The following is a 13,925-nucleotide window of genomic DNA, read 5'->3' on the forward strand; positions in this document are numbered from 1 at the left end:
CCCTAAGGCAATTCTCGGACTTCTCATTATTAGTATTTAAATGCTTAAAACTATGGGGAAAAATAAGGAAAACCATGTTACAAGTAGTGAAAGTAATGATTTAGGGATTGACAAAGCTCTTACATTCCAAGCACTGGCCAGGACAGAAATAAAGATAAAAAGATACACTTCCAAATAGGGAAGAGCAGGAAGATGTCTTTTGACACTGGGACCCCTTCATCTGATGGACAGTTCATCCCAGAATCTCCACTTAAAAAAAAAAAAAAATTATTTCACAAAAATTGCCGGGAAAATTGAAAAACAATATGGCAGAAACTAGGCCTTGTACTTTATACCAAGATAAGGTCAAAATAGGTTCATGATTTAAATATAGTGATACTATAAGCAAATTAAAACAAGGAATAATCTCTCTCAGATCTGTGAAGAAGGAAGCAATTTATAACCAAAGAACTAAAGAACGTTATGAAATGCACAATGCATAATTTTGATTATATTAAATTTAAAAAGTTTTTGTATAAACAAAACCAACATAGCCAAGATTTGGAGGGAAGCAAAAATTGGAGAAAAAAAAATTATATCCAAGGGGTTCTGATAAAGGCCTCATATCCTAAATATATAGAGAATTGACTCAAATTTATAAGAATTCAAGCCAATCTCCAATTGATAAATGGTCAAAGACGATCAATTCTGATGGACGTGGCTCTTTTCAACATTGAGATGATTCAAACCAGTTCTTCTTGTGCAGTGATGAAGAGAGCCATCTACATCCAGAGAGAGAACCATGGGAACAGAATGTGGAATACCACATAGCATTCTCACTCTCTCTGTTATTTTCTCTGTTATTTGCTTACATTGTGTTTTCTTTTTCAGTTTTTCTTTCTCTTCCTTCTTGATCTGACTTTTCTTGTGCAACAAGATTAACTGTATAAATAAGTATACATATATTGGATCTAACATGTATTTCAACATCTTTAACATGTATTAGACTACCTGCCGGCTAGGAAAGGGGATAGAGAGAAGGAGGGGAAAATTTGGAACAAAAGGTTATGCAAGGGTCAATGTTGGAAAAATTACCTATGTATATGCTTTGTAAATGAAAAGCTTTAATTAAAAAAAAAAGATAAATGGTCAAAGGATATGAACAGACTATTTTCAGATGAAGAAATTAAAGTCATTTCTACTTATATGAACAAAATGCTTTAAATCAGTATTAATTAGAAAAATACAAATTAAGACAACTCTGAGGTACCACTACCCACCTCTCAGACTGGCTAAGATGACAGGAAAAGATAATGATGAATATTGGAGGGGATATGGGAAAACTGAAACACTAATACATAGTTAGTGGAGTTGTGAACTATTCCAATCATTCTGGAGAGCAATTTGTAACTATATCCAGAGGGCTATAAACTGGGCATACCCTTTGATCCAATAGTTACTCTACTGGCCTCTATCCCAAAAAGATCATAAAAAGCAGGGGAAAGGACTCATGTAGAAAAATATTTGTAGAAGCCCTTTTTGTTGTGGCAATGAACTAGAAAATGAGTGGCTACCCATCAGTTGGGGAATGGCTGAATAAGTTATGGCAAATGAATGTTGAGGAATATTATTGTTTTGTAAGAAACAATCAGCAGGATGATTTCAGAGAAGCCTGGAGAGCTGATGCTGAGTAAAGTAAAACCAAAAGAACATTGTATACAGCAATAAGATTATGTGATGATCAGCTGTGATGGATGTGGCTCTTTTCAACAGTGAGGTGATTCAGGCCAGTTCTTATAGACTTGTGATGGAGAGGCCATCTGCATACAGAGAGAAGACTATGGGGACTGAATATAGATCACAAAATAGTATTTTCCCCTTTTTTGTTTTTGTTCTTTGCTTGCTCATTTCTCTTTCTCATTTTCTCCCCTTTTGATCTGATTTTTTTCTTGTGCAGCATGATAAATGTGGAAATATGACAAGAATTGCACATTTCTAACTTATATTAGATTCCTTGCTGTTAAGAAAAAGGAGGTACACAGCAGGAGGAATACAGAGAGGCCTGGAGAGACTTAAATCAACTGATGCTGAGTGAAATGAGCAGAACCAGAAGATCACTGTACACTTCAACAACAATACTGTATGAGGATGTATTCTGATGGAAGTGGAAATCTTCAACATAAAGAAGATCCAACTCACTTCCAGTTGATCAATGATGGACAGAAGTAGCTACGCCCAGAGAAGAAACACTGGGAAGTGAATGTAAATTGTTAGCACTAATATCTGTCTGCCCAGGTTGCATGTACCTTCGGATTCTAATGTTTATTGTGTAACAAGAAAATGATATTCACACACATGTATTGTACCTAGACTATATTGTAACACATGTAAAATGTATGGGATTGCCTGTCATCGGGGGGAGGGAATAGAGGGAGGGGGGGATAATTTGGAAAAATGAATACAAGGGATAATATTATAAAAAATATATATATAATAAAAAATTAAAAAAAAAAAAGAAAAAGGAGGTACAGGGACTGAGGTAGAGAGAAAATCTTGGGATACAAGATTCTGCAATAGTGAATGTTGAAAACTGTCTTTGCTTGTATTATGAAAAATAAAAAGCTATTACTATTTTTAAAAGAGGGGGCACCCAGTTCAGTAGCTCTCTTTAAGGAAATGAAATTTGCCAAATCAGACAAAACAATACAGACCCCACCAATGATCTGAATGGAAAGAACAAGTATAACATTGATGAACACAGTGTACTGATAATGGCCAAGCTTGTTGCAGAAGAAGAGATAGGAGAATGTGCCTCCCTCTCTCCCTTGCAGAGGTGTTCAGCTGACCAGTTCTGCTTAGATCCATAGGGTCAAAGACAATAGACCTCCAAGACCTGTGAATCCATTTTACAGATGAAAAGCCCAACTTGTCCAAAGTTATAGAGGTAAGAAACCACAGGAGAGGAATTGGGACCCAAGGTCCCTGAACCCAGATCCAACTGAGGTATTGGTTAACTTTGCTGAACTGTTTGTTCCCTCACCTTTACAGAATAATAAAAAAAAAAAAAGTCCTTGGTATAAAGCACAATTCCCTGGGAAGAAAGGGAGAAAGGAGGAAAGGAAAGAAAGGAGGAAAGAAAGGAGGAAAGAAAGGAGGAAAGAAAGGAGGAAAGAAAGGAGGAAAGAAAGGAGGAAAGAAAGGAGGAAAGAAAGGAGGAAAGAAAGAAAGAAAGAAAGAAAGAAAGAAAGAAAGAAAGAAAGAAAGAAAGAAAGAAAGAAAGAAAGAAAGAAAGAAAGAAAGAAAGAAAGAAAGAAAGAAAAAAAAAGAAAGAAAGAAGGAAGGAAGGAAAGAAGGAAGGAAAGAAGGAAGGAAGGAAGGAAGAGAGAGAAAGAAAAAGAAAGACAAATAAATGAATGAATAAATAAATAAATAAAGTTATGCAGATGTTTTGTCTTTGTGCCCCTGACATTTGGCACAGTGCCTTACACATATTGGACAGTTAATCTATGCTTGTTGATTGATGGGTATCTGTTTTTACAATTTCAGATGTATACTGGGTATAAACTGCAGGATCTTGCCCAAGATGATTTCCATGAATAAAGTGGCACAAAATATAGGGCATCTCAAAATTCCTACTAGTGTAATTTTAAACTATTAAAACCTAATGGTTTGGGGATACCCACTGTTTATTTAATGCATTGACAAGAAGTGGCCCAGTGAGCTAGCAAGGACTAGGGATGACATGTGGCAGGCTAATTAGCTCACTCATCACCAAGCAACTTAAAAAGCCCCTTCCTCTAGGGCCTCAAGGAAATTTTCTACAGAGGTAAGAAGGGATTATGGAAGTCTATAAAGCATCCCACAGGACGAGAAGGCATAGTCACTCTGAGATCTGCCCCTCTGAATGGAGCACCTCCATCATTCTGATCAGGGACCTATAGAAATGTTGAAAACTTGGAAACCAAAATAGTATTTAGAAGTTCATCTCCTTAGCATCCTCCTCTTCCTGCATTCACTGGACCTCATAGCTAGAGGGAGGGAGGGAAAGGGAAGGCCTGAAAACAAGGTCATAGGAAGAAGTCCGCCTGCTTGAACTTGTGGATACATTGATTCTTCCTCTGATTCAGCCCAAGGTCAAAATGCTTTCTGTATCTGAAAATACTCATTGTTCATGAATTTGCCCCTAATAATCTATCACATCTTTATGCAGAACACATTGGCCAAAAACCTCCCCAAAGTTTTGTAATTAAAAAGGTTTTATTATTTATTTTTGTTTTATTCTATCTTATTTGTTTGAGATATTTTAACATTTTACTTATTCTTATATAATTTCTATTTTTTAAATCAGAAAATCTTTTTCTTGACCTTCTTTACGAGGTGAGAGACTATGGGTATGGTATCCATATGGCATAGAGTATCAGACCTGATCAGTTGACTTTACTTATTGCTCTTTATCTGGGTCATTATTGTTTGTCCTTCATTCTCAGAGAGAATCTTGACATTGCCATGATTTGCAAGTGAGTTGGATTTAAGTGAGGGAGAGCTGAGCAAAGTCACCTGCCTTCTCCTCCAGAACTTCAGGGTCTGGTGGAAGATATGAATCAGGATGACTGGAGATGGCCCAGGATGCAGTGAGAGACCTAGGGCTTTTTAAGATAAGGTCTTCAAAAGGTCTCAGTAGGACTAAGGCAACACCCATTAGGTGATTAAAGTTAGATAAGAAAAGAGGGAGAGAATGGCCTTTTCTACCTAGTCAAAAAACAGAACTTCAATCTGGGAGGGAAAGTCCTCCCAGAACAGAAGCAAATGCTATTTACATTCACCCTGCTCCATCACAGTCCAAACAATGGCCAAGTGAGATTTGGGGTGGAGGGACTCCAAGATATCTCCCAATCTGTCCGGCTAGGGATGGAGAAGGGATATATTTAGAAAGTAAGGTTATGTAAAGACAAAAAAGATAAAAATATTTTTAAAGAAAATTCCCATGTTAAGAAAAATATGAGATTTCACAACGTTTGCTGCCTTCTTGGATGTGAGTATATCATCTCCTAGGGGAAGCTAGATGGTGCAGTGGATAGGGCATTTACTCTAAAATCAGGAGGACCAGAGTTCAAGTCTAGCCTCATACACTTTAATACTTACTAGCTGTGCGGCCTTGGACAAGTCATTTAAGCTCAGTTACCTTGCAAAAAAAATAATGCATATATCTTAGGACCAAAATTATTTTCCAGAGGAACATATTTCCATTTTATAATGGAAGTCAATGGTAAAATTCTCATTGTGCCAAAATCTACAAGTTTTTTGCAGAAACAAATCTGCTCCATAAATTTAGTTAAACTGTAATGTGTTACAGTCATATCCCGCCCAAAAGGAACACTCTAAGAAGCTGTTGGATTAGGCCATCCTCTCATCCCTTGGCCCCAACACACAAAGAGATTTGAATTTATCTACTGGAAGGGGAATTCTCTGATAGAGATTAACACCTGAGGTTAACAGAGCTCACCTGACCTGAAAGTGAAAAAGTTTTTAACATCTTCAAGGAATCACCTCCCTGTCCAGGAGCCCTGATGTCCTGCCTGCAAAAATCACATTGTATCTCTTTTGCAAATACATTTCCCCAAAAAGCAGTAAGCCCCTTGAGGACAGGTATCATCTTTGTATATCCAACACCTAGCACAGGGTCTAGAATATAGTTGGTACTTGTTAGTGGAATATTTAAAATGGGTTTATTCCAGGAAAACATTGTTCACAGTAACAAGATTATGTGATGATCAATTCTGATAGACTTAATGCTTCTTTATCTTTTTTACTTGTCCTATGTTATGGAAATAAATGTTTTGTTCCACAAATTTTTTTTTTTTTTTTTTTTTTTTAAAGAGAAAGGGAAAATGTCATTTTCTTCTGGGCCTAGGGTCCACAAAAGGGTTGAACTAGATGTCCCCAGTCCTCTTCCAGCTCTGGATAGCACTGGGCCTGGAATCAGGGAGACCTGAATTTAAATCCATGTTTAAGACACTAACAGCTGTGTGACCTGGGTGAGTCATTTCATCTCTGCCTTAATTTCCTCATCTGTAAAATGGGGGATAATAACAGCACCTCCCTCAAAAGGTCATTGTGAAAATCAACTAAGAATAATTGTAAAGAGCTTAGCACAGTACCTAGCACACAGAAGGTGCTATATAAATGCTAGCTACAGTTAGAATGACTATAAATGATCCTTTGCCACTTTTGTGGAGATATATATACAGCCCTCAGAAAGTTTTATCAGAGACCTCCCTTTTACAGATGAAGAAACAGAATCATAAAGGCTTTAAAGGTGGCAAAACCTTTTATATTCACTGTCTTATCTTTAACTTATCCAAGTCTTGTGAGGTGGTTGAATTCTCTCCATTTTACTGAGACCCAGAGAAGGAAAGGACTTGTTTGTGGCTGCAAAATGGCAGAACTGGGATTGGAACCCAGCTGACTTCGAGTCCAGGGCTGTACCCACTCCATATTACCTCAAATGAGGCGCCTAATGTGACTCCCCTAGATGTCTGGTAAGCACTAAGTGCTTGTTCACACCCGTACTCCTGCTGCCCCGCACCATTGTTTCACATATGTGTGTGTACATATTGTATGTATACATGCATTCATACATATATCATACTGGGGTAGATGGAAAAAAAACTTCAAAAAGTATAAATTTGTGCTTTAAAAGCTTCAAGTATATGGACTAGCTTTCTCCTCACCCCCCACCCCAAAACCTGGGTTTCTGGGGAATTATTAGATTCATAACTTATTGTACTTCCTCTGTTCTATTCATTCAGTGTGTGCATCACACACGTGTGCACCTAGGTTCATATAAGCATGTTCTGGTATGTGTGCTTGTGCACATACAAACCTGCAAAATAATATCTGCATTGTGCATGGCCATGGTTTTGTTCAGTCCTTTCAGTCTCGTCCGATTCTCCATGACCCCATTTGGGGGTTTTTGTGGTAGATTGGTAGAGATACTGGAGTGGTTTGCCATTTCCTTTTCCAGTTCATTTTTCAGATAAGAACCTGAGACAAAGTGATTTACCCAGGATCACACAGCTAGTATGCATCCAAATCTGGATTTATATATATATGTGTGTGTGTGTGTGTGTGTGTGTGTATACATGCATACATATATATATGTCTGTGTGTATGTCTGTATCTGTCTGTGTGTGTACATATGTAGAAATAAAATGAGTGTGTGTGTGTGTGTGTGTGTGTGTGTGTGTAACCAAGGTTACACAAGGAGCCCATCTTGGTCTCCAGACCCTAGGTCTCCACGGCAGCTATCTTTTCCCAGTATCCCATAGCCTGCACAGCTCCCCTTTCCCTTAGCATGAATTTATCTAAAGGTTCCTTGAACCAGTGGCTGCCTCCAGCCCACACAGCCTCCGTGGGAGTCAGCTGAGCTCCAGGGGTTTAGTCACCGTGGAAAGCAGGCACACAGAGTTCTAGCACATTTTTTCACAGGATGTTTTTCTCTCCACTCCCCAGCACTTAAAGAATTGTTTTTGCCTCCAGAGGGGAAGACTAAGCTATTTTATTTCTCCCAGAAAGAGGAGAAACTCCCCCAGATCAGGCAGCAAGAGCCCACACAGGCAGATGAGATTAGCCAGCCAAACCTGTTACTTTCAGTCTTGTAGCCATTAGGGTAGGAGATCAAAGGGTTCAAGCCCCAGAGAACTTCAGATTCTGATTCTACAGAAAAGCCCCAGGCTAGCTGCTCCCCTGGCCTGTGCCATTTCCAAGCATCAAAGAAGCCCATGCTAATAACATTTCAGCTGGTGGCCAGACAGGGTAATAATAATGGGAAATGGTGGGCGTTCTTTTAGTGAGGAAAACCATAGATCCAGAACTGGAAGGAAGGTCAGAGGCTTGTCCAAGCTCCTCTTTTTACAGTTGAGGAAACTGAGGCACAAAGGAGCCAGAATGTAGAATCTGAACTCCAGTCTTTCTGAGTCCAGAACCAAGGAGGCAGCCGCCAGCCCTGCCTCCTTTTTAGGTTCATCATCTAGTAAGGAAGAGCCATAAACAGGATGTTTATTCATACATTTCCACCTTATTTTGTGTCTTTCTCAGAATTTCATCTCAGAAAACCTGAATATAACAGAATGTTTTGTGAGAAGGTCAGGGATGTCCGCTGAGACCAGCATGATAATATCTTGGCTTAAAAAATGTGGGAGAGTTAGGATACATTATACTTAAGGGAAGGTCAGAGGTTGAGTTCCCAGGGGATGGGGAAGCTTACAAGACTTCAGATAATTTTTTTTTTTAATTGGTATTTACTAGACTTCTGAATTAATCTCTTCCCATTCCCCCAGGAATGGGAATTCCTTGGAGGAAACCCAAGATTTTCCAAGAGTCACAGCTGTGACTCTCAACCACCTGAATACTTCCATGAGAACTTGGGTTCTCTGTCTTCAGGATACAACTAAGGGATACTAAAAGATGAATATTCCAAAAGAATCTATTCTCATGTCTGGTGGCACACCAGACTCCTCAAAAGCACATAAAGGCAGCTGTCCATCCAACATGAAGGGAAATCTGGGTACCTGATTCCTTCTCCTGCATCCTTATGGCCACTTATGCCCCTGCTTTTCCAAGGGAAAGCGGTTTCATGTTCTCCCAAGTGTTCCCTTTTATAAGTACTAAGCCCCTCTTCCCTTTTCTAAACTCCCGTCCATGACTGTACTCAAAGACATCAAAATATACATTGATAATTCTTCAAAAAGGACCGAATCAGGGAATCTTTTCTCCCAAGATCAGAGAGGAGAGAAGAGTGAGCAATGATGGTGGGAAGTTTTAAAGAAGGGAGTTCAAGTTGGATGACCTCATTCTTGTTTGTGAAACATGATTCTGGGTTTCTCTAAGTGTGGGTGGAGGTGGTTGGGGACAGGAAAAAAGAGAGACAGGAACCATCACTGTGTGGATGGCGATTGAGTGGGAAGATGCCTGAACTATGGCAACAACCCAGCTGATGCTACCCATTGTAAATTTGTAATGGCTGAAATAAATTGAATTTGTCATTGAATTCATTTCCTCAATGAGCATTTATTAAGTGCCTACTGTCTTCCAGGTACTGTCTATACTAGTGCTAGGAATACAAAGATAAAAATGAAACAATTCCTGCCCTCAAAAAGCTTACATTCTATCGAGGGAAGGCAAAATACTACACAGTAAATATTAAAAAATATATATTCACAATATCATTTCCAAGAGGGAGAGCACTAAAAACTTGGAAAGAGATGAATGAGATTAGGACTCATGTAAGAAGGGGTGCTTGACCTGAGTTTTGAAGGAAGTCTTAGGAATTCTAAGAGGAAAATGTGAGAAAGTTGTAGCTTGGGAACCATGAAGACAGAAGATGGAATGTCATGTACATCCCTGCTTGCTGGAGTATTTAATCCCCAGACAATAATAGCATTCAATAACCTCTATAAAGACAGGCTGGAGCCAAAATTGTAAAGGGCTTTCCTGCATTTTGTCTTATAGATAACAAGTTTCCACCGGACCTTTGTGAGCAGGGCGATGACAGGGTCATCTGGGCTTTCGGAAGCTCAGCTTGAAGCTGGGCAGAGCTAAAAAGGTTTGTAGTAGATGGTGAGGTCCCATTAATTGGGACGAGGGAGATGTGAATAAAGAGAAGGCAACTTATCTTAAAAATACTGTGAATAGGGAATGAGCGAGATGGGACCGCCCATTGGATAGGTAGAGTCAAGGATAATACTAAGGCTTTAGGTGACTCACAGGAAGGAGGTCCCTTCCCCAATGGTAGGGAAAAGATAACAAGCTTTAATTTAGATTTGTTGAGTTTGAGATGCTTATGAGAAGGTTCCTCTTTCTAGGTTCAAAAGAATCCTGGGTAAAGGGGAGGAGGAGTTGGAAATGATGATCCAAGAGGTTCTTTAATGGTAATTTAGGACTTTTCAGCTTTTTTCTACTCATGAACCTGTTTCACCCTAAATTTTTTTACATGATCCCAAGTATATAAAATAGATATACAAATCAGAGATAATAAATCATCATTTCTTCACTCCCTCATTCAGTTACAAGACCCCATTATGGGGTTGTGGATCCTCAGTTTAAGCTGGGCTTTAAATAGCAAATAATTGTAAAGAATATTATGACTAGAATGCTAAATTATCTTGGCTGTACATTTCTGTTTTTAAAAAGGGGTTTATGGAACAAAAAATTATTGAGAAGCATTGTAAAAATTGGATATGCTGGTAAAAATATCCATTAGATATTTGCTGATGTTAGTCTGAACTTAAACAGGAAGACTCAAGCTGCATATTGAGATTAGGGAAATATCTGTGTAGAGAGGAGAGTTAGATTCATAGGACAGAAACAGTATAGACAGAAGAGTCTATTGGACAGAGCATTAGAGTGTGTGCACTTACATATGAGAGAAATTACCAATGATTTGGAGATATTCAGAGTTCCCTTCTTCTAAACTACTGATTTTAACAAAAATTCAGCCTCTTGAAAGGCATTGTTGATAATGAGATTGCACTAACATTTTTTCTTCAAGAATCCAATCAATGGTCAAGTAGTCATCATATTTTACAGCTGGCTTGCTGACAAATTCTTTGAATAGATTGCCAGAGGCTGGGGGTGGTCTGGGTATAGAAATGAGTATCTCTGTCCAAGGGTGACATGATGTCACTCTCAGTTCCTCATTGAATATCTACCCTTTGAAGGATATACAAACTGGTGAGCCCACTGTCATGATTGTCTTTGGTTTAAGAGAGATGGCCATATACCAAGATAAAGTTGAAATGGGTTCATGATTTAGACATAAATATTGATATTATAAGCAAATTAGAAGAACAAAGAATAATCTCCTCTCAGATCTGTGGAGAAGGAAGGAATTTATGGCCAAAGAAGAACTAGAATAAATTATAAAATGCAAAATAGATAATTTTGATATATTAAAGTAAAAAATTTTTATACACACAAAACTAATGCAGACAAGAAGAGAAGCAATAAATTGGGAAACTATTTTTAACATTCAAGGGTTCTGATAAAGGTTTCATTTCTGAAATAGAGAATTGATTCAAATTGATAAGAATTCAAGCCATTCTCCAATTGATAAATGGTCAAAGGATATGAACAAATTTTCAGATGAAGAAATTGAAACTATTGCTAGTCACATGAAAAATGCTCTAAATCACTATTGATCAGAGAAATGCAAATTAAGACAACTCTAAGATACCACTAAACACTTTTCAAATTGGCTAAAATGACAGAGAAGATAACAATTAATGTTGGAAAGTTTGTGAGAAAACTGGAACACTAATACATTGTTGATGGAACTGTGAACAAATCTGGCCATTCTGGAGAGCAATTTGGAACTATGCTCAAAAAGTTATCAAACCGTGCATACCCTTTGACCCAGCAGTGTTACTACTGGGCTTATATATTAAAGAGATATTTAAGAAGGGAAAGGGACCCACATGTGCAAGAATGTTTGTGGCAGCCCTTTTTTGTGGTGGCAAGAAACTGGAAACTGAATGGATGCCCATTAGTTGGAGAATGATTGTATAAATTATGGTATATGAATATTATGGAATATTTTTGTTCTATAAGAAATCATCAGCAGGATGATTTCAGAAAGGCCTGGAGAGACTTAAATAAACTGATGCTGAGTGAAATGAGCAGAAACAGGAGATCACTGTACACAGCAACAAGTTCATATGATGATCAATTCTGATGGACATGGTTCTCTTCGACAATCAGATGATTCAGGCCAGTTCCAATAATCTTGTGATGATGAGAGCCATCTCTACCCAGAAAGAGGATTGTGGGAACTGAGGGTGGACCAAAACACAGCATTTTCACTCTTTCTGTTGTGGTTTGCTTGGATTTTTTTTTTTTTTTTTTTTGTCATTTTTTTCTTTTTTAATCTGATTTTTCTTGGGCAGCAAGAGAATTATATAAATATATCTGCCTATATTGAATTTAACATATATTGGATCACTTGCTATCTAGGGGAGGGAGTGGGGGGAAAGAAGGGGGAATTGGAAGGAGAGTCAGTGCTGAAAAATTATCCTTGCATATGTTTTGAAAATAAGAAAAACTTCTATAAAAAAGAGATGCCATCTTTTTATTAATAACATGCTGATCTTATTAATAAAATGATTAAATTACCCAGAGACGATGTTTCTTGAACCTTTTTTAATCATCACACATAGGAATTGAGTCACCAATGAGAGTCCAGCAAAAGTGACTGAGAGGGAGAAGCCCAGATGGCAGGAAGAGCACCAGGAAAGAGTAGTAGTCTGAAAACACGGGGAAAAGACAGGCAAAAGGGATCTTGATCCATTTCAAAAGCTGCAAAAAGATCAAGAAGAATAAGGATTTGGAAAAGGTCATTAGATTTGGCCATTAAGAGATCACTGGTAACCTTAAAAAGAACAATTTGACATTTAGCAATCCTGGAACAAGATTAAAGAAATGATAGAGTGGGGGTTACCAGGGGATGTTTTACTAGTATAACAAGGTTATTAGATTGTATCATATTCAATCTGGTACTTGACTCATTTCCATATTTAATGTAATAGCTTTGAGCTCTAGGGTAATCCAGGATACATTTGCATATTTTTTCATTAATTAATAAAATTTCAACATATCTCTCAATCAAGTAAGCTCATAGCTTCCACTCTAGTTAATTAAATAGAATGTATTTAATAAAATGGAGATACCTCCTTTCCCAACAGTGGTTCCTCATCTCTTTCTTTCTTTCTCCCTCTCTCTTTCCCTCCCTTTCTCCACCACTCTCTCTTTCCCTTTCTCCTTGTCTTTCTGTCTCTCTGTATCTCTTTCTTTTTCTCTCTTTCTATCTCTGTATCTCTTCCTCAATATACATGCATTTACATATAGCAATATAAAGATACACTTATTTATATATGTAAATATAAATATATACATTTATATATGTATATGTATGGATTAACTTAATATCAAAGTTACTGGCTATACAATTTAATGTGTAATCAATTATAACACAAAGACATAAATAACTACTTATGACATTTTAGTTGTGAGAATAATCACATTCAGAGTCACTTTAAACACCAATGTAATTGCAGAAGATTTCTTACTTCTGGAAACACAGTTCTACCACTCAGAAATATGGAATAAAGTATCTTCTTGAAAATTTTTTTCATCCTCTTTGCAAGATAAAAATTTTAAAAGTTCAGTCACATGAGAAAAAGCCTGCTTCATTTTCTTTATCCTTTTTTCAACTGAGGCAGGAAAACAGTCTTAAATTCTCTCAAATTCAAAGGTCTCTTCAAACTGGGTTAAAACTGCCATTTCCACGGTATTCCATTTGACTCTTAAAGAAATAGCGACAGTATTTGTAATTATCTCTGACACTAAAACAGATGATACACACATACTGAATGACAGAAGAGAATGGGTCCTTAGATTCCAGAGTAGTAGTGAGACATTAAAGGGGCAGACCATGGAGACAGGTTGGGTTATGTAGGTAAATGAAGAGAAAAAAAGGAAAATGGATTGGGAGAATAAGGTTAAGACAAGTGTCCAAAATGGCAGTCAGGAGGCAAGGTGGATACAATGCTGGTCCTAAAGTCAGGAAAACTCCTCTTACCGGGTTCAAATCTGGCCTCAGACTCTTACTAGCTAAGTAATCCTGGGTAAATCATTTTACTTTATTTGCCTCAGTTTCCTCATCTGTAAAATGAGCTGGAGAAAAAAATCAAAGCACTTCAATAATGAGTAATGGGTACTCCTTAATTGGGGAATGGCTGAACAAATTGTGGTATATGAATGTAATGGAATATTTTTGTTCTATAAGAAATTCCAAGCAGGCAGACTTCACAAAAACCTGGAACGATTCACATGAACTGATGCTGAGTGAAGTGAACAGAACCCGGAGAACATTGTACACAGTAATAGCAATA

At 37.7% G+C, this 13,925-nt stretch overlaps 1 long non-coding RNA gene across 1 annotated transcript in view; it reads right to left on the reverse strand.

The window, feature by feature from the left end:
• Positions 1-13,925, reverse strand: part of LOC141540276 (uncharacterized) — a 30,320-nt gene continuing 16,395 nt past the window's right edge. Inside the window, exon 3 of the long non-coding RNA XR_012481511.1 lies at positions 1-249. This is a non-coding gene — a long non-coding RNA (uncharacterized LOC141540276). The remainder of the gene's footprint in view (positions 250-13,925) is intronic.

The sequence above is a fragment of the Sminthopsis crassicaudata genome, chromosome 4 (assembly GCF_048593235.1).
Source record: "Sminthopsis crassicaudata isolate SCR6 chromosome 4, ASM4859323v1, whole genome shotgun sequence".
Classification (NCBI taxonomy): Eukaryota; Metazoa; Chordata; class Mammalia; order Dasyuromorphia; family Dasyuridae; genus Sminthopsis; species Sminthopsis crassicaudata.